The following is a 20,538-nucleotide window of genomic DNA, read 5'->3' on the forward strand; positions in this document are numbered from 1 at the left end:
TAGGTATATTTGGGAGGAGATAGTTTTTCTCAAAAGAGTAATAAAATATAGAGTAATAAGAAATAGTTAAGATTTGATGTAGCTTAAAAATTAGAATTTGAAGTTAAATAAATTGATTTATGGACACCCAAACAGTCCCTTACCAACCTGGTGTGCTCTTGGGTTGGGGGAAACTGTCTGTTGGTGTTCCAAAAATAATGCTCTTTCTTTTATCCCTTCTTTTAAACCTCTTAAAATTCCGTTCAAATTTACGTTTACCCCCACGTTAAGTTTGCTGTCGGACTTTTAAGAGCTATAATGGATAAGGAAGTTAGTTTCTAAAGAAACTTTGTTACTTCATTGGTGGGGAGTAGAAACGAATGTTTGGTTTATCAACAGAGTTGATAACTAAAGGTAAATTAGCCACCGTAAAGAGATTTCAGTGCTGACGTTTCGAGCGTTAGCCCTTCGGCAGACCCATTTTTTGGATTCGCTCTGGCGAAGCGCTACGGCTCGAAACGTCAGCACTCGAATCTCTTTACGGCGGCCGATTTACCATTACTTCTCAACTCTAATGATAAACCAAACATTCGTTTATAAAGAGCCATAACTCCCGGAAAATTGTACAAGTGGTTAGTGACACACCCTTCACTCTATGGTGCTTCAAGTCCTTCGACCTCATGTCATTTGACACCGGCCAAATACGTCCAAACCTTCCTGTTGTCCTTTCGTGTTTTGTCGTCTGTTCGTTCTCTGTGGGTGTGCACGGTCTCTGGGCAAATAGCAAGCACAACGTTTACTATAATTGTTTATTTGTTCCTTTACACATACATTCCTGTTGAGAATAAATATGGAATCTATTGACACTGGCAGGAAAACAACGTTTTGGGTTTTAGCTCTAAAAGCCATGTTCGGAGCAGATAATTATTTACACTTGTATTTTGCGCAGGCATTTCCATTTACATTACATTTTCTTCGCGGTTGATTAATTCATTATGTTGTTTACGTCTTTTCGGGTACGTTAACAGTAATTACTTTGGTTACGGTTTTGTAATACTTAATTGAACACCGCTCTCTCTTGCTAACGGATTTCCCGGGTGACGTGCGAACTAAAATATAACTTGACAAGGTACATCTTGTAGTGCAACACGCAGGTGTGCTGCTCCTTGTTCTCCTATATTGTTACCATTAAGGTCCAAGTTAGTGAGTTTACCATTTTTATCTTTTAGTGCATCACACAGGTGTGCTGCTCCTTGTTCTTCTATAAAGTTCCTACGAAGGTTCAAGTTAGTGAGTTTACAATTTTTATCTTTTAGTGCATCACACAGGTGTGCTGCTCCTTGGTCTCCTATACAGTTATCACTAAGTACCAGGTTAGTGAGGTTACAATTTTTATCTTTTAGTGCATCACACAGGTGTGCTGCTCCTTGTTCTCGTATATTGTTATAACTAAGGTCCAAGTTAGTGAGTTTACAATTTTTATCTTTTAGTGCATTACACAGGTGTGCGGCTCCTTGATCTCCTATATTGTTATCTTCAAGGTTCAAGTTAGTGAGTTTACAATTTTTATCTTTTAGTGCATCACACAGGTGTGCTACTCCTTGGTCTCCTATATTGTTATAAGTAAGGTCCAAGTTAGTGAGTTTACAATTTTTATCTTTTAGTGCATCACACAGGTGTGCTACTCCTTGGTCTCCTATATTGTTATAACTAAGGTCCAAGTTAGTGAGTTTACAATTTTTATCTTTTAGTGCATCACACAGGTGTGCGGCTCCTTGATCTCCTATATTGTTATCATAAAGGTCCAAGTTAGTGAGTTTACAATTTTTATCTTTTAGTGCATCACACAGGTGTGCTGCTCCTTGGTCTCCTATATTGTTATAACTAAGGTCCATGTTAATGAGTTTACAATTTTTATCTTTTAGTGCATCACACAGCTGCGCTGCTCCTTGGTGTCCTATATTGTTTTTGTTTAGACTTAACCCAGTGAGTTTATTATTTACATCTTTTAGTGCATTACAAAGGTGCGTTGCTCCTTGGTGTCCTATATTGTTAGCGTTTAGACTTAACCCAGTGAGTTTATTATTTACATCTTTTAGTGCATCACACAGGTGGGCCGCTCCTTGGTCTCCTATATTGTTTTCGTTTAGACTTAACCCAGTGAGTTTATTATTTACATCTTTTAGTGCATCACAAAGGTGCGTTGCTCCTTGGTGTCCTATATTGTTAGCGTTTAGACTTAACTCAGTAAGTTTATTATTTACATCTTTTAGTGCATCACACAGGTGTGCTGCTCCTCGGTCTCCTATATCGTTTCTCTCTAGGCTTAACCTAGTGAGTTTATTATTTACATATTTTAGTGCACGACCAATCTCTACACAACTCAACGTACCAACTCCGTTTTCTGAGAAATTAAAGTACAAGTCTCTGTTAACATTTTTAAGGACATGCAGTACAGCTGCACACTCTATAGGTGCTAGGAAACATTTCCGAAAACATACCTCATCAAAAACAATTTCTGCAAATTTGTTTTGTATTGCAGACTGCTGCTTTACATTGATCTCATACAAACATTTACATACGTTCAGGGCTAATCTCGTATCCACCTCAGCTGGCCAGAAGGTCAGTATTCTTCCCTCACTGTCCCAGGTAACCACCCTTGGCTTGCTTGTCGACACAGGAAGAATTTCACTAAAAATATCAACATTTGACATTTCTTGGTCTGGATCGGACTCTAACAGCCCAGCCACAAACTGTATCACTACTTGCCATGCACCTTCGTTGATGTGAACAGCAACAAATCTTCGCAATTCCTCTTTAGTCATGGTGTCGGTTACGTGCTTAGCAGCGAAAAATTCCTGCATTGTTAAGTGCAGGAAACAGTACTGTGCTTTGGGCTCTTCACTAAGTGAACGGGGCTTGGCGTCGGGTAAACGGTGAAGAAGTCCACAATCCTCCAGTCCATCAACTTCGCTTGATTCAATTATTAATCTTCCTTGTTTAATGCCATTAAAAGCGATTTTTCCCAGTCTCTTGAACACCATTTCATTTTCGGGATGAAGCTGTTTAAATGGTTTGTACATGTACGTCCCAAGGTCGGTTTTAGAGCAGCTGTATTTGTCATCACGACTGTGCTTATAGAAGAAAATCTTGACGGTCATGCTGTAAATTTCAGTCATCTTTGTCGGGAGCTGCAGACCTCCATCGAAAATTGAGAGCGTTATCAAGTGTAGCAAGCAATGACATATGATAAAACAATTAACGGGGATATAGCACAGTGAAAAGAGGTTTATGTTTGTGCTGATGTGTTGCCATATTGTTTCTTTCGCGACGTGATCACTTTCTGTAAACTTCTTTACATATTCCTCAATTTGCTCAGATGTAAATCCAAGAATTTCAACTGTCCTTTTGAATGTTAGGTTTCTAACACATTCCACAGCAGTTGGTCTTGTTGTCGTTATCACCGTACAACCACGGAGAAGATTTCCTGACACTAGTTTGCTGTAGAGACAGTGGAGGGGCATTTTCGCCTCCCCAGTGTTCTTGTAATAAGAGTCATCTTGGGCTACGTCTGACCTTGCAGTGAATTCATCAATTCCATCGAAAATCAAAAGTACTTTGGTGGGGTTTTCTTTTATATAGCTCCAGACTTCGTCATCCAAACGTCCTACTGTTTCTGCGCGATCCAACAGCTCATAAAGATTGAGGTCTGTTTCCGAGTTTAAATGCCTGAATTTCAAAAGGAAGGCCATTTCAAAATGCTTTTTCATCTTGGGATTACTAGATGCCCACATTCGAAGAAGTTTAGTAGACAGTATTGTTTTGCCAATGCCTGGACGACCAACAACGAGAACATTGTTGTGCTGAGCATCAAAGATGTCCTCTGGCCGTACAGACTTGGACTGGCTCGCATTGGGTGCGGGGTACACTTTAAGTTGTTCCCATCTATCTGTGGGAAAGTCATAGTTCACTCTGCCTTCGTGAATTACTGCATTTACATATATTTGGTCCGTACTCAGATCTTTAGCTTCTGGGCCTTCACCTGGATTTGATCTGAAGGGTTGTTGAAGATCTGGAAGCCGCTCCGTGTCTGCTATGATATCGTCCTTTATCTTTTGTACGGCTGCTTGCAGTTGCAAATTATCTGGATTGAGGAAAACAAGATGAACATTACATCAGCTAATTTGTTTGTTCGAGAAAGCTTTGCGCAGCCAAATACAGCTGTTTCGACAAAGGTTGTCCAAAAAAGCGTAAAAGCGTACGCGACAATGCCGGAAGGTAGTCTGGGAAATACCCAATAAATTTTAATAAAAGCTCAGAATCCATATTGCCCGCCATCTGAAGTCTTCGCTGTACGGTCCAGGCAATATGGATTCTGACTTTTTATTGAAATTTATTGGGTTTTCCCAGACTACCTTTCGGCATTGTCGCGTACGCTTTTACGCTTTTTTGGACCTTTGTCGAAACAGAGGTATATTGGGGATAAAAATCTGATCGTGATCTTCTATTTCAAATACCCTCAGATTCCTTTTCTGTACTGGTTTCGCTTTTCGAACAAACTACAGTTTGCTAATTTTCAGTACCAAACTGTAGCCAACGCCACACCCCCCGAAAAAAAAATTAATAAAAAAATAATAATTTTTGATTAAAAGAGTTAACACAGTCTAGGAGAAGGGTATTACAAACAAGTCTCAGAGCTGAGCCATAGCCTCAATAAAGATAATAGTTTTATGGCAATTTTGTAAAGAAGACAAAATCGTGCCAGTTCCTTTTCGTTCTGAGGTTTATCTTTCCACGAGACGATTCTTTGGTTGCGACTCAGAAGCAGACTTATATCCACAACTCTTATTGTCCCGACTTCTTCATCCACATTTCTTCCTAGAAAATTAAACTTTCACAGGTTTGCAACTACTCTAATCTTAATTCCTCACATTCGACACTTGAGAGTTTCAAGTCTAGATTCTTCACAACGTTTTTGCTTTGGACAGCTTGTTTAACTTTTAGTTACTTTCAATCAGGAATTGTACAGCAGGGCTGTTGTTGAATATTATACCAGGCCACGCGCGGTGAAAAGAAAACGACCCAGGAACGTTTTTACTCTTGATGTTATGACATTTGTTTCTTTCCATGAAGAATTATGTCTATCAGTTTGGCAAAACTGTCTATTATTTCGTGGTCTATGCATCAACGTATGTCCCGCACATTTGTAATTAATTACTACTAACAAATGAAATGGTTCGGTGCAACTTCTTTATAATTCTCTATAATTCCTTTCACAAACACAAATACTTCGTCTTTAAGGACAGCGAGAACCGTTTAATTATTAGACTGCTTCCATGAATTATACCCAGCTTAGCCTTTTCCATACATGAAACTAACTGGAACTAACCTTCATCCTTCTTTTCTTTTCTTGTCCTTTTCCTTCTCTTTTCTTCTCGTTTTTCTTCTCTTCCCTTTTTTTTCCTTTTCTTCTCCCTTTTCTTTTTCTTACTTGCTTTTCTCGTCTGCTCAACTTTCTCGCTGAGGTCATCTGAAGATCAACATTCAAAACAAAATCTAATAAACATTCGTGTAATCTACTATCCAGCCATGAATCACCTTTGCGGTTTTTGAAAAACGATGGAAAGACGGGCGGGCAAGCAAGAAGGAACGAAAGAAGGAAGACAAAGATAACATTTTTAAAGCGTTCATGTTAATGTTAGGTTTACCTGCCAATGCATTAATTTTCAATTTGATGTGAGTGCATGAACAAAGAATTACTTCACACTCTTAATACCCTGTAAGTCCCCCGTTTCGTCTCTTTCCCATCTTATCTGATCGACCCCCCCCCCCCCCCCTTTTATTTCCAAGCTTCAAACCATTGTTCAATAGAGAGACACCCCACACATGTGACATAACAAATAAATCATTTTCATAAATTGCAGGGATTTTATTGAAGGCCAGCCGCAGGTTAAATTGATCATCTGTGAACACAACTTTGTCCAGCTACTTTAAACATCTCAACCACTGTTTGTAACAAGAGATCATATTAAAGTTAACTATTATGCCCAGGTACAATAAGCTCTTGTCCAAATGAAAATGTTAATGAAACCCCTGAAATTGCTACCTGTAATTTTTCAACAAACCAATCGCCAACATATGCTTTTTTATGTACATAGGTAACTGGAACTGACCTTCATCCTCGCTTCCTTCTCTCTTTCTTTTTCTCGTTTTTTCATTTTCCTTTCTTCCTGTGCTATGAGGAATATTCAATTCTTCCATTTCAGTGCTCATGTGTTCGCTGATGTCACCTGAAAATTAATATTTAAAATGACTCGGTAAATTTTAAAAATAAAAACACACAACATGCATTTGTATGGTTTATTGAGCTATTAAACTCATCAACGATAGATGAGCTTGGGAGCTGGTGCCTAAAAGGTTGGTGGAGCTGAGTAGCAATCAGGCACAGGGAAGGAGGTTTATGGCAACCCTGCAAGCAGCCACCACCAAAGGCACTGTCACACTGAACCCAATCAGTGGAATGCTTACCAAGGGAGGGCAGAGAGGGAAAAAGGCTTGAAAATAAAGCAAGTAAAATGGCTTTTCTCACAGGTCAGCAAGCAAGCAAATGCAAAGAGAACCATGAGGTGCCCCCAGCAGAGAGGTGAAAGGTCAGCCCAGCGCCGCGACGAGAGGCAACCACTGACCGGCATTGTCTTGACTTGAACCTTGCCTAAATTACATTTAGCCACATGAAAAATTCACTCTTTCCTTTGGGTCAAAACCATCAAATGTTCATAAAATAAAATGAAAGCCAAGCATAATACAAGTTACATGAACATTATTAGAAACAACAGGCAAGAAGAGCTAAAAAAGAATATTTTTAAGGCCTGACTCAATTGATCATGTCCTTCAGCGAGCTTTTCCAGTGATGACATTTACCTTGGCTATAGTGTGGCCATCCTTGGAAAACACGAGGATCGTTAAGAATGTTTGCCACAACAGAGGCTGCCATGGTACTTGCAAAAGCCATCCAGTCACCACTTGAAGGCTGAGTTGGATCTCCAAAACTGGCCACACCTTTTACTATCACCCATTCTACCTTGTCATCATAGGCTGCTGCATAAAGACCTGAAATAGGAAAACAGATAATTTGAACTATTGATGTGCTCTAAAAACATTCATGATTTCAGGCAAGTGGTAGGCATACACTCTAGTTAGGCATAGTTGTGGGGGAGGGAGGGTGGGTGAACAGTGTTAGAATATTCTAGTAATATTCTTGCTCCACCCCTCCCCCCACCTATGTCATGCTTCATGACTACTGGATAGTATGAAATCACATTGTAGTCAACAAATTGGGTTTGAAAATTTGGCTAGCGCTTATAAAATATTACAAGATAAATGTTCTTTCGTTTGCATTCAACTCTGACTATTGTAACCTCTTAAGTGTAATATGAATTATTACTCTACAAAGGAAAGGTTGGAGCTAGCCAATAGGTGATAACTGTACAGTATTAAGAAGAAGGAGTAAGTGGATGCATCTAAGCACAGTATAGACTGTCTAAGATACCCTCTAAGCATTTTTAAGGATGGTGCTTCCTAATACAAAAGTATATGACTATGCGGGAAAAGCAGATCTTAATATGGGCTACTGGAATCCAGAAAGAAAACTGGGGGTAGCGAGGCATTCTTTAGAGAAAATTAAGCAACAATTATTCTAAAAAGCAAAAAATAAAAATACAAAGCAATGTACATGTATGGCGTTTTTTTTTTCCAGATTGAAGCTTTATTACATGAATCTCTGAAAAAATGTATGGCTAACCCCAATTTTCTTTTTAAATACCATTTATTGGCAAAATCACTTGCTAAGTTCTGCTTTCTCTGCTTAGTTTTAAACAACGCAAAAATATCTCTGTATTAGTAGGCACCACCCATAAGGAAACCTGAGTATCTCAAGATGCATAGAACATACATGTATGCGCTTTAACAAAAGTTGGCAATGTCCTTAAATTCAGTTTACTGTTGCTTAGACCTTTACTTTGTACAAGTAATTCACAAATTGATAGACAAAGGATGCAATCAATTTCTTAAAACACTTACCTTCACCCTCTGATTCAATAGCAATAGCTTCAGGATATTGCTGAACAACATCTTCATGCCTCCAACCAGACCTGGGTGCCAGTCGCTGGCTCAGAATATCACCATCACGGTGCACTCTCACTTCTCGCTCATCTGGGTTTTCCAAAGGAGCAACCCAGCCATCGACAATATGCCTGATAAGCTGACCAATATTTCTGCTCACAGGTGTTTTGAAGCCGGAAGGTGTTGTTAGCTTGGAAGATACGATAACATCTCCTAGTTTGGCTTTATCAGGACTTAAGCCACTGCAGGTACCCACTGAAAATACAGCCTTGGGATGCAGGACCTTGACTGCATTCTTTACAGCTGTTGAAGAACCACCTGGCTCTGCAGACCCTTTGGAGCATTTTATTAATGCAATCTTTAGCTTCTCCTGGTCACCGCTTCCAGTTGATCCAAAGTACACATAACCAATCTCTTTGTGCCAACTCCTGAAAGGTTTATCAAGGTATTGGAAACAGCTTAAGAACTCACAGTCCTCCACCGTCAGTAGCAGAACATCAATAGGTAGTTGAGCATCACTCCATTTTTCACTGGTGTTTGGAAGCTCGCTTGTCTTTGGAAGCTTAATACTGAATTGTGGAGGGCTGTCTTCAGACTGCAGTAAAGAGCTTTTCTTCTCCTTAGTTTTGGAACCTAATGGAGAACAGGCAAAAAAAAAAAAAGAGAGAAAATGAAAATATTAAGCAATCCAATAAAAAAGAATACTTTCATGTTTCTTTAATTAATTTCACTATACAGAAAGTATATTTAAAGTTAATTAAAAAATTATTGACAAAATACTGTATACAATATTTCAGTTGCACAAAAATAAAGTTCTACATTGAGCAGGGTAGATGCCATGTACACGTATACCTTATTTTGTCTCAGGCATTTAATCTCCCACATGATCTTAGCTATTAAAGTAAGTTTGTTTTCTGTTTTTTGGCAGGAAATCAGTAAGTCCATGAGATTAAATGCTATGTTATTAGTTCCAGATAAATTATATGGGTTTTCATATTCATGAATTGTCCACTTTATTAACAGTTGATAGCACCACATAGGGTTATCATTTACTAAAATCTTGTAATACGGTATCAAAACCCAGTTTTCCTTCTACATGTACCAATAAATTAAAGTCCTCCAAAATGTAGTATTCAAGTTCTAACAAAACTACATTCTTCTACCCGTGGCTGGTAAAATAACTAACAATGCCTTTTAGTTCTTGAGTTAAAACTACTCAAACACAGGCGATTGTCAATGTGTAAATTAGGCTTTGACCTAATTTTTTCAATTTCCTGCTGTGAAATCTTCGGAAATTTTCACAGCAGTGTTCTCCTTAAGGTAAATTGAAATTTATGTACACAATTCCCATTTTTCTCAACTAGTCTTGCTCAAGATTGTAGTTCTGTTGTCACGCAGAAAAATATCATTGATTAAATTTATACATAGTCACCTCTTATGTCTTCTGGCAAGGTGTCCTCATTACCTTCCATTGTTCTAAAGCCTTCTCTCAATACTCCTACTCTCAGGGTCCATGTAATCAATCTTTAAGCTCTCAGTCTAGGATCATCCAGGCTCTCCATCTCTACACAGTGCTTCTCAGATGCCCTGTCAGTAAGCATTGAAAATAAACTTCCAATTATTATTACAGCCATACTTTTAAAAATTGTTGTAGGATTTTGTAATGTTGTCAAGCAGTAAAAAGCACTCAAACACAGCCATTTGACTCAATTGACTCTGAGTTGGAAGTTGGAGTTGTGAGAACTTTGCAAGCCTAGAAAATCAAGTGAGGATATTTCTAATCCTAGTCAAGATAACATACTGTATATATGTTAGGGATTGCAAAGACGTAAAAACAAACATCCCCCCCCCCCCCCCGATGGGCATTCTCATCCTTTTTGGCAGGGCTTCTGATAGGGTGCGAAAAAAAATTGGAAATTATGCAGCACTTTTAAGTCTCATTATGCGGCACGAAAGGTCTATTATGCAGCAAATTATGCGATTTCATTTAAGCCAATTTAACCTTGTTTTATTAGGTTTAAGAGGAGCACAATCCATTTTTTGCTGTTCAAGAAGCAATTAGGGCACAAAGGAATGACGAAACAATCACCTCATTTCAAATTATTGAAAACCAAGGATTGCTTATTTGGTCAATTAAGTGTCACACACAAATTATAAACCGAGAACAACTTCAGTAGGCATCAACATAACTCACCGATCATTTGTAGCCATAAATATGTTTACCTTATAATAGGAAATTAACAATGCACTTTATTAACGCGATTTTACAAAATTTGCGTTAATTTAATGTATCTTAATTAATGTCGATGTAAATTTAATGCATGCTTTTTTACAACATAATTTGTTATTTTAAAGCACCTTTATTTCATTACAAAACCTTATTAGTTCATGACTCCTCTGTTGGCTCTTCAGAGTCACTATCTTTTGAATTGATAGGGTCTATAGTTAGGCTTCAAAAACAAATTTTTGGCTTTAAAAAAAAAACTTAGAAACATCCGTGCACTTGTCTTGGAAGGTTTTATTGACGGAAGCCAAAACGCAGTTTGGCATTCAGAAATGTAAAGTGCGAGTTTGCAGAATAATGAAAATCGCAGTAAATAAAGCAAGATGCTTATCGAAAAATTCGCGTTAATTTAATGCATGTAAACTTAACTTTTGAAAAATTCGCGCTAATTTAGTGTAACGTAAATTTTCTTCGCGTTGTCAACATGCATAATACAGATAGATATTTATTTTTTTGCTTGACATGCATGAAGTTATTACCTCTAACAAGAAAAGCAGAAAACTAAATTAAAGTACGTAGTTGCAGGCAATTTGTTCATGTTTTTTTTTTCACAGCATACAAAGAAAGAGTTTCCATTTTACAGCTAGGTCAAAACTGTTTTCAAGGTTGGTTGCTTCCCAACCGCAATTTTTTCTGCGTTCTGCTTGTGTGACTCAGCCTCAAGGTGCTTGTCTACCACAAACTTTCGTAGATGATCAACCACTATGTTACATGAAGAGCAAAACAATAGACCATTGTCAACATGAAACGTTCCTTCAGGGTACTTTCTTGCCCTGTCTTTCGCCAAAATATTTACAGGAAGGCGCGATCTTTTTTTTCTCCTGTGAAGAAGTGCTCAGTGTTTTAACTTACAACAAACTTATCCATAATAAGGATGTTTGTTTCAATAAAAACAGAATAACTACATATTGCAAGCGACCATCGAGCAGTTTTCACGCCAATACTTACATCGCTAGTATGAAATCAAGTATGAAGGGATCAAATGACTTCTTAAAAATATATCGATTGTGATTGGTGTATTTACATAAATGGATTGTTTATTCTGGGCCAATGATCACTCGCTTAATATTGAAAACCAGCACCAGGTCCCCAACATGTGAAATGATGCATAGGATGCCTGTTTGTTCATTTGTTCAATGAAAGATCGCTTCCAGGTGACTTTTGAGGCCTTTTGAAAGATAAAACGCCTTGAGATAACGTTTAAATTATCGGAGAACTTAACAAACAGCAAGATTTTGCTCTTTATACTCGGGCCGTAAGGCGGACCGAGTTAAGTTTTTGGTAGCATTATCAAATTCTTTTTTCTTCTTGGGGTCGCGATGGGCCGAGAGATAAGACTTGGGGCCACGAGTTATTGTTCTCGGTCTCGTTTATTTTACTCGGCTAGTACTAGTTACGTTTTCTGTCGTGTTATCAAATTCTTTAAATTCTCGGCCGCGTTCTTTGTTTTCGGGCCGTGAGGAGTTTTTACAATATAAGACCCAGACGTGCGAGGCATGAACAAAACATGCAAGGCATGCGAGGCATAAACAACCCCAACATAAACTGCTAACCGTCAAGCTAACCTAAGTGCTATTTAGGCTAACTGGAGTGCTCTTTAGGCTAACCTGAGTGCCTCAAGGTTAGTTTTGTTTAACCGAAAATTTGGCAACTAAATCAGTCTATGACCTCACGGGCCAAGATAGATAAAGATGTCTCACGTTTACTGTAGAAAAACAATCAATGTAGAAAGGGTTTCTGTCTTCAAATGAAAGGTGAATAACAAATGCTTTCCCCTGAATTTCATTTAAAAATATAAACAGCAAAACATTGAAAAACGTACAAGGATATAAACGTACAAGTGATGCAACTCAACAGATGGTTGGGTAGGGAGGTGCAGCGAGGGCGTTCAAACCCTGACCCTGTTTAAGACACAATTCTCCGATTTCCCTATCCCGTTTAAGACAGAATTCAAAATTTTCAGGCCCTTTCTAAGACATTTAACCCAAAATCACACCCTGTTTAAGACTAGAATGAAATAAGAATACATTAGTTTCTTACTGTATTTTAATTAATGCATTGGTAATCACAATCTGTTTAAGCCATTAGGTCATGCAGGGATAGCCTGTTTAAGACAGAAAGTGATGAAATAGATACCCCGTTCAAGACAAAACACCCTGAAAACCATACCCTATTAGGCCGCACGTCCCCGTTAAGGTCACATAAGGGAGTACCCCCCTGGGTCTAGATCATACCGAAAATTACAATCCGTCATCGACCCAGCGTCACATACATATTAGGACCGTACAAATGGTTTCTTTGATTCTTCGAAAGGTGAAAACGTAAGGATTTAAGCCCGGGGGTTATAAAAAGCATTCGTATGACAAATGTCGTTTTCCCCTGTATTTCATTCTGACTGCAAGAAATGCAATTCTATCTGGTGGTTACTTATTGCCTCACTATATCTCTGTATCTATCTGGGGGGTGGGGGGCGGGAAGGGGAGAGAGGATCCACCCCCAAGAGAGCTTGCTCGCAGGCTATCTATTTAGAGGAATTGGCGATGCTGGAGGTTATCACTGTTAAAAGATTGTAGGCTTTACGCACCACACAGTCAAATATGGCCCGAGTTTAAGCTGGAAACAGCTTCTTGTTTTCCTTAAATTGTGCAATTTTGTACAAATTCTGTGATTTTTCATGAATTGTGCGATTTGTTGCAATTTTAGGTCAATTATGCGAAATCGCAACATCGCATAATATCAGAAGCTCTGTTTATGGAGACGGGGAGTCCAGTTTTATATCTGCTCATTTGCACCCAGAACCTTTTTGGGTAAAAGAAGTGTTAGGGATCTACATGTCATTGCTTTATATCTCAAGATCATAGTAGAAACAAAAATACGAATCTGATTAGTTTTCTTTTCGTACCTTTTAAGGGTTAAATTAAGTAAGAACCCACAGCCGAAAAAAGTACATGTAGACCACTCTTAGGGGTTCTGTTCAAAACTTTAGACTTGTAAGCATTCTTTCACTTTAAAATATGGGAGTAACCAACACTGTTACTACTTGCGGTTTAATGAACGCGTGGAAAAATCCAAGAAACTCTGATAAAATGTTGTGATGTGTACATGCACGTTAATTTCTCTTTTTCCCTCATGACGGTACACCATGGAGGACAATCCCGAGTGTAATGGTAAGCAATGTTTTATTTTATTTTGTGTTATTTTATGCTACCATAATTTATAAAAGTAAACTTATTATGCATGGATTAACAGTAACTATCAAAAAGAAACTACATGTAACTGGCCAGTGATCTTTTCCCATGCGTTTTGTGTTTATAAAGACTAAACTAACGTTCTGGCTACAAGGACAAAACCTATCTTTAAGTTAACCCTCTGGCTGCAACTTAGTAGATCTTAAAACTGAACTTGATAAAAAAACAAAAGTACCCTCCCAGGAGTTACCGCATTTTTTCTGAAATGTGTGGTTTTACGTCTTTGCGATCCCTAACTTTTATGTAATGTTATCTTGACAAGAAATTTTCATTTTCTAGTTTGGCAACTCGTAACCCACAACTCTAACTCACAACTCACAACTCCGGAACTCACATTCTTCCCACACACCAAGTATATACATGTAAGCCTTTTTACCAAAAACAGAAAGGCTCAGAATTCAAAGCAGCTGGCTTTTTAGCAGGTTGTGAGCACTTGAGGAGAACCTTGTAATTGGCCCACAAATTTTCCACTATAGATGCCTCACTACTAAACTTGAGACTGAATTCATTAATCCATCAAAGAAGCAATGAGATGTAAAGGGAAGTGAATAGTGCTACTAAAAGTTTTAAATCTTACCTATTTTAAAAATAGCATTGCTGATGTCTTAATTCTCTTCTTTGTCGCTTGTTAGAAGAGGTTTCTCTCTAGTCTTGCTTTCCAATGTATGAGATCTACATGAAATTAAGGTAGTTTGGCAAACATTACAATCACATTATCAAAAAATTATTTAAGAGCTGCTCCCTACAGCTGTTGGTAAATGTTAGCCAAAGCAGAGTAAACTTAGTTTGAGTTAGTACGGAGTTCGAATTGAGTTTGAGTTAGATAGTATAAAATGACAGGAGACAAGTCCAGGAAAAATCAAATTTTGTTCGAGTTAGAAGGGAGGGTGGGTACTTTTTCATGGGTGGGCGCTTATAATTTTCCCAACATTTTCAGTAAACAAGGACATTTTCAGAGAATAACAAAACAAGGGGTAACAAATTTATTTCCCTTAGACAAGACAAAACAAAGTGCAAAATCTAACATAAGAAATATAAAAGGTCATTTACAGCACTTACTGTGCAAAAGTAATGAGAGCGAATTTCGATGAATTTTGTCTATTGTTCTTGTGAATTTTCGACGATATGTCGGCAAAATTTCGTACGGTATTTCGCGTCGCTCAATGCGATATTTCGAAGAAAATGCGGCAGATGATGCGAATTCTTTCGAAAATTTCAAAGTAAAGAACTTTCCTTGCTTTCAAAATTTAGAAGAAATGAACTTTCGTTTCTTCGAATTTTCAAAGCAGCAAACTGTCGTTAAAAATACACTGTAGATTATAATTGCAGTACATTACTCGGAACTAAACGCGCTTTGTTCTGGGTGAAACTTAGTAGATCTTAAAACTGAACTTGATGAAAGACAAAAGTACCCTCCCAGTCCTGAGTTACCGCATTTTTTCTGAAATATGTGGTTTTACGTCTTTGCGATCCCTAACTTTTATATAATGTTATCTTGACAAGAAATTTTCATTTTCTAGGTTTGGCAACTCGTAACCTGCAACTCTATTACTCACAACTCACAACTCCGGAACTCGCATTCTTCCCACACCCCACGTATATACATGTAAGCCTTTTCACCGAAAAGAAAAAGGCTCAGAATTCAAAGCAGCTGGCTTTTTAGTAGGTTGTGAGCACTTGAGGAGAACCTTGTAAATGGCCCACGAATGTTCCACTATAGATGCCTCATTACTAAACTTGAGGGTGAATTTAATTCATTAAAGAAGCAATGAGATGTAAAGGGAAGTGAAAAGTGCTAATAAAAGTTTAAAATCTTACCTATTTTAAAAATAGCATAGTTGATGTCTTACTTCACTTCTTTGTTGCTTGTTAGAAGAGGTTTTCCTCTAGTCTTGCTTTCCAATGTATGAGATCTACACGAAATTAAGGTAGTTTGGCAAACATTACAATCACATTATCAAAAAATTATTTAAGAGCTGCTCCCTACAGCTGTTGGTAAATGTTAGCCAAAGCAGAGTAAACTTAGTTTGAGTTAGTAGGGAGTTCGAATTGAGTTTGAGTTAGATAGTATAAAATGACTGGAGACAAGTCCAGGAAAAATCAAATTTTGTTCGAGTTACAAGGCAGGGTGGGTACTTATTCAATGGTGGGCGCTTATGATTTTCCCAACATTTTCAGCAAACAAGGACAATTTCAGAAGATAACAAAACAAGGGATAACAAATTTATTTCGCTTCGACAAAACAAAACAAAGTGCACAATCTAACATAAACAATATACAGTACTGGACAGAAGAAACCTAACAGGGAACGTGTTACTGGAAAATTAGGGAACGCAAAGTGGAACATTTAGGGAGCGCTAAGGGAACGCTAAAAATTACAGTACCGGACAGAAGAAACCTAACAGGGAACGCGTTACTGGAAAATTAGGGAACGCAAAGTAGAACGCTTAGGGAACGCTAAAAGTTACAGTACTGGACAGAAGAAACCTATCACGGAATGCGTTACTGGAACGCTAAGAGAACGCTAAAAAAATAAGCATTCCGGTTTAAGGGGAATGCGTTCTTAGGAACGCATTCTCGAGGCCCAGAAAATCCAGTGGAAAGCAGCAAAAGATGATGGGTAAAAATGGCGCATGATAATCCATATGCGCAGCAAAAAAATTATCGAAAAAAAAACTAAAACAAACTTCGATAAGCATGATAAGTGATCCTTCGTAAATGTCAATGCCATGTTGTTTTCCGAAATTCATTTGGATAGTTTCTGCTGGCCAACAGTACTGCTTATCTGAGAAAATCGCACAATGATTGGATCTTGTAAACAAGGTGTGGTTCGATGTGTTGAAGGTGCTTTTGTGGCTTGAATGCTCACTAATCTCCTACTTCAGCTTCATTATACATTAAAGCTGGCTTAAAACGAGAAGAGATGAATTCTTTTACGTTCAGAAAAACTATTTAGGCTTCAGAACCTCGTGGGAACCGTGCGAAGAGCCTGTTATCCTGATGTATGATGATATATTTTGCCGTAAGACAATGCATCCGAAGGTAGACAATCCACTTTGGATGTAAGTCGCGATTTATCGCTTCCTAAAAGATTTCGATTTACAGGATTATTAAAACAGCTTGTTGAAGTATTTATTTGAAGAATAGTTTAGCGTGTACCATCGAACGTGCGAAGTACAGGTAGAACCCAAAGCGCAAAGTAAATGACAATTAAACAGATCAATTTGAAATAGTTTGTCCCACTTCAGGTCCAGCCCGATTTCTTTCGTATAGTACTTGCCTGACGCTTCGATGTTTCAATATGCCAGGAGAATAAAGGCAAGTTCAATCGAAAAAGGTTTATTGTTTCCTCGCATCTGATCTGTTCATCATGATATTAAAATATCGGATGAGAATTTTTTTTTATTTCGTCCCGTGCGTGGTTAAGTTTGTCATGGAGATTCCCTGTTTGATTAAAACGTCGAATAGGAAAAGACTTAATACTGGTTTAGACACATTTATGTTGTCCCCTTCCCTAATTTCATTGGCTATCTGGAAATCATTCTTTTTAGTTGATGTAAATTTACAATCCGTTGTCTCGCATAAAGCGAGAGTTTGCCTATCTTTCCGACCAACACTAATGTCGTTTCGGGCACTCTAGACTTTGCACAAAACTTTCAGAAGAAACGCGTTCCTGAAGATAATTAGCTGAATGCGTTCTCTCTAGCGTTTCATTTTAAACTGCTTAGGGAACGCTAGGGGAGCGCTTAAGGAACGCAAAGCAGAACGCTTTAAGAATGCATTCAGTGCAGTGTTCTCTGTTAGGTTTCTTCTGTCCGGTACTGTAAAAGTTCATTAACTACTGTATCTAAAACCAATTTTGGTTGATTTTGGTTCTCTTACTTCATGTTCAGCTGGTACAGAAATGTCTTTAGTTGGGAGGGGTGTAGGGTGGGGTCGGCACTTATTCAAGTTGGGTGCTTATTCAAAAGTTGGACAGTTATTAATGGAATAAATACAGTACATGAAGGAAATTGTTCCAAACAGCCAAAAAGGATCAACAACCTAACACGCAAGATTGTGTACCTTGCCCAAGAGATTTTAGACCACGAGTCTGATGAGATCCTGACTAACAACCTGTTCAGCATGGATAACTACCGATTGAGAATTAATACTTCTTGCTAAGAATAAAATTGTTTTGAGAACAGATTGATCAACCAAGTCTTGTGTGTCTGGGTGGGTTTTTCCCAGATGAACAGTAAAATATAAGATGACACTCAGACAATGTTACAATAATTGTCTGCACTTCATGCAAATTCGGATCCACGCATCATGCATGTGATGTTCAAGGTCCAACAAAGGAAATTGTTTGAAGCAGAAATTTTAAAACTTTTCTCTAAGACCATTACCTTCAGTATGAAACATTCCCAGATTAAAATGGCATGTATAACTGAAGGATTACCATTCCAGAAATATCTGAATTTAATGCATCAAAGCGGCAAATGAGATGCAAATGGGAGCAAAAGGTGTAAATCAGAGTTTAAAATCTTACCTGTTTTAGCATAATGTTGACATCTAATTTCACTTTCTTTGCCTCTTGTTAGAAGAGGTTTCTCTTTAGTTCTGAAAAGACAACCAGTAACTGGTTCGCTCACTTGCCCACAACAAACTCATCCAAAGAGAAGTTAACTTGCCTTCTCTACGTTTGTCCAAAATGGTGGCCTACAAATGTAAATAACAAGAGTCTTGCACAACTTGTGACTCATTTTGACAATACCAATACAGTTATGACTATATTTTATTATTTATTAAGCGTACAATCAAAAGTGTCATCTTCCTTGTGGGTGAGTTTGTTGAAGGCCATTGTCCATGTAGGCGAATTCTCAAAAATTATTTTCATTAAGCAGACAGATTCTGTTGCAAGATATCACTTCGCAGAAAACAATAATTCCTTGAGGATTTTACAACTACGTTTTGTTGCTCCAAATTAAATATTGCTTTCGATTACAATTTAATTAGTAATATAAACGTGAATTTACAAACTGAAAATTGTTTTCCAGTTGAAACAGCTGAGACTAGTACATGAATCAGTCACGAGACTTCACAATTAAGCTTACCTTAGCTTTTCAATCGTGGTGCTGAGATCTTCAACAGTGGCACGTCGTTTCGAATTCAACCAAACGGTAAGACCAAAACCCTTCTCTGGTGATTATAAGAACTGAAACGCAAACATTGAAAAGAACATGAAAACTGTTCGATGCAGGAAGACGAACAAACATTGACAAACTTTGATGACTGCGTACATGTATAAGACCACCAAATCAACCAGGAGAAATTCCTTGAAAACACACATCAAATGAACTGATTTGACTCCTTACCTTTGCTGTAAGAACGAGAGGAAACGAAAACGCCCAAAACAATTGCGTCCCGGAGGACCACGTAGTGGCCACGAAGATATGTTTTCGGAGCTGCTGTGCAGTGAGGTTTTCGAGAGCCGCTCCCAAACTAAACTTCAAGGTCTTAAACTGAAAGAGTCATTGTTTACAAGCGATCATGCAAAACGGCACGTAACTGCCCTCATCTAAAACGCTTCGCGCCACTCGGGTCCCGCCAAAGATGACAAAGTTGCCTGCGGAAAAAAGGTCGAAATAACTGAAATATCCACTAAAAAGATTAAAATATCCATAGCTTTTGTCTAAATCAGCTGCACTGAATTTTGAACCAGAAAGAACATACAAGTCATATTTTTTTCTGCTCGTGGAACTGAAGAGCTGCAAAAAAACAAAACAAAACAAAACATAGCATGTGAATCCGCCATGTTTTTCTGGGCTTTTCAGCGAGAAACCGCAGAATCAGTTTACTGTTGGCAGCTGACTAGTACCCAGGCCGCGATTGGTCGCACTCCAGTGCGGATCTAGTGGGAAGGTTGGGAGGTTCCGCCCCTCCCCCTCTCCACCCTCAAACCTGACTTTTTGTCATTGTTATGATTATTTAAAAAAGTTTTTGTATCTAAAATTTTTACAACTAAACTGAGATCGCAATGATTATTATATTACCTTGCTAGCAGGGGTTTCTTTCTGACAAATCTTTTAGCATGTACGAAGTCGTTCGCGTCTCTTTCAGATTTCACGTAGTCGGTTTGTTTACTACGCGAAAAACAAGAGACGCCGACGACTTCATACAAGTTGAAAGACTTTCCAGAAAGAAACCCCTGCTAGCAGGGTATTATTATCTCGATCTCAGGTCGTTTGAAAAATGGAAACTTCACAAGTTCAAGACCGTTCAACACTGCCGGAAAACGTATCGAGTGTCTGAAATTTGCTGAGGAGGCTAAATATCCAAACATAAGGGTCTTACTTACAGTTGGTTGCACTCTCCCCGTCAGTTCTGCTGAAGCCAACCCGGTCACTGATTTAATCAAGTCGTCAGCGACAAGATGTCCAAAGAAGAGAGCCTCTCGGGACTTGCTTTGCATTCAAAACTCCGAGAATAACGCAAAGACTAAAAAATATCTTAGTTCACGTCATTGGGAGCAAACGTATTTTGCCCAGAACTCGAGTTGGTTCGTTTATGAGATGAAATAAATGGCCAAACTGCAAGTTGCGGCTTTCAAATTTTTCGTAAGCTTTTACTTTTTCAGCAACTTCTTTTTAGATTTTTTTGGAATTTTTTCAACTTGAACCAACTCTTGCATTCGATAGAACTGTGGATTGAGTGTTCAGCTTTAGAGTAAGAGGACTAGAGCAAGCGACGGCCACGTGCCGCTAGCGCGAAAATCATTGCTTCCCGCGAGGGAGACGCGATGCACGAACAGAAGCCGTCGCGTCCCTCGAGGGAGGCAATTTTCGCGCGTGCCTGCGTGGTTTAATTTGAATGTTTTACTTTCCCTAAGAAAAATATGGACAGCTGCTTGTAATCTAGTACAGT

General features: G+C 38.3%; 1 pseudogene across 1 annotated transcript; it reads right to left on the reverse strand.

The window, feature by feature from the left end:
- Window positions 1-940: 940 nt before the first annotated feature.
- LOC146462462 (uncharacterized) lies at window positions 941-19,422 on the reverse strand (annotated as a pseudogene). Its single transcript, XR_014857120.1, has 9 exons — window positions 18,990-19,422; window positions 18,729-18,829; window positions 18,164-18,333; window positions 9,533-9,687; window positions 8,059-8,733; window positions 6,901-7,089; window positions 6,153-6,269; window positions 5,369-5,509; window positions 941-4,123 (listed from the first exon to the last, which is right to left on the reverse strand). The product of XR_014857120.1 is annotated as an uncharacterized LOC146462462 (transcript).
- Between the last annotated feature and the right edge of the window lie 1,116 nt (window positions 19,423-20,538).

Source organism: Pavona decussata, unplaced genomic scaffold (genome assembly GCF_977016875.1).
Source record: "Pavona decussata unplaced genomic scaffold, jaPavDecu1.1 SCAFFOLD_187, whole genome shotgun sequence".
NCBI lineage: Eukaryota > Metazoa > Cnidaria > Anthozoa > Scleractinia > Agariciidae > Pavona > Pavona decussata.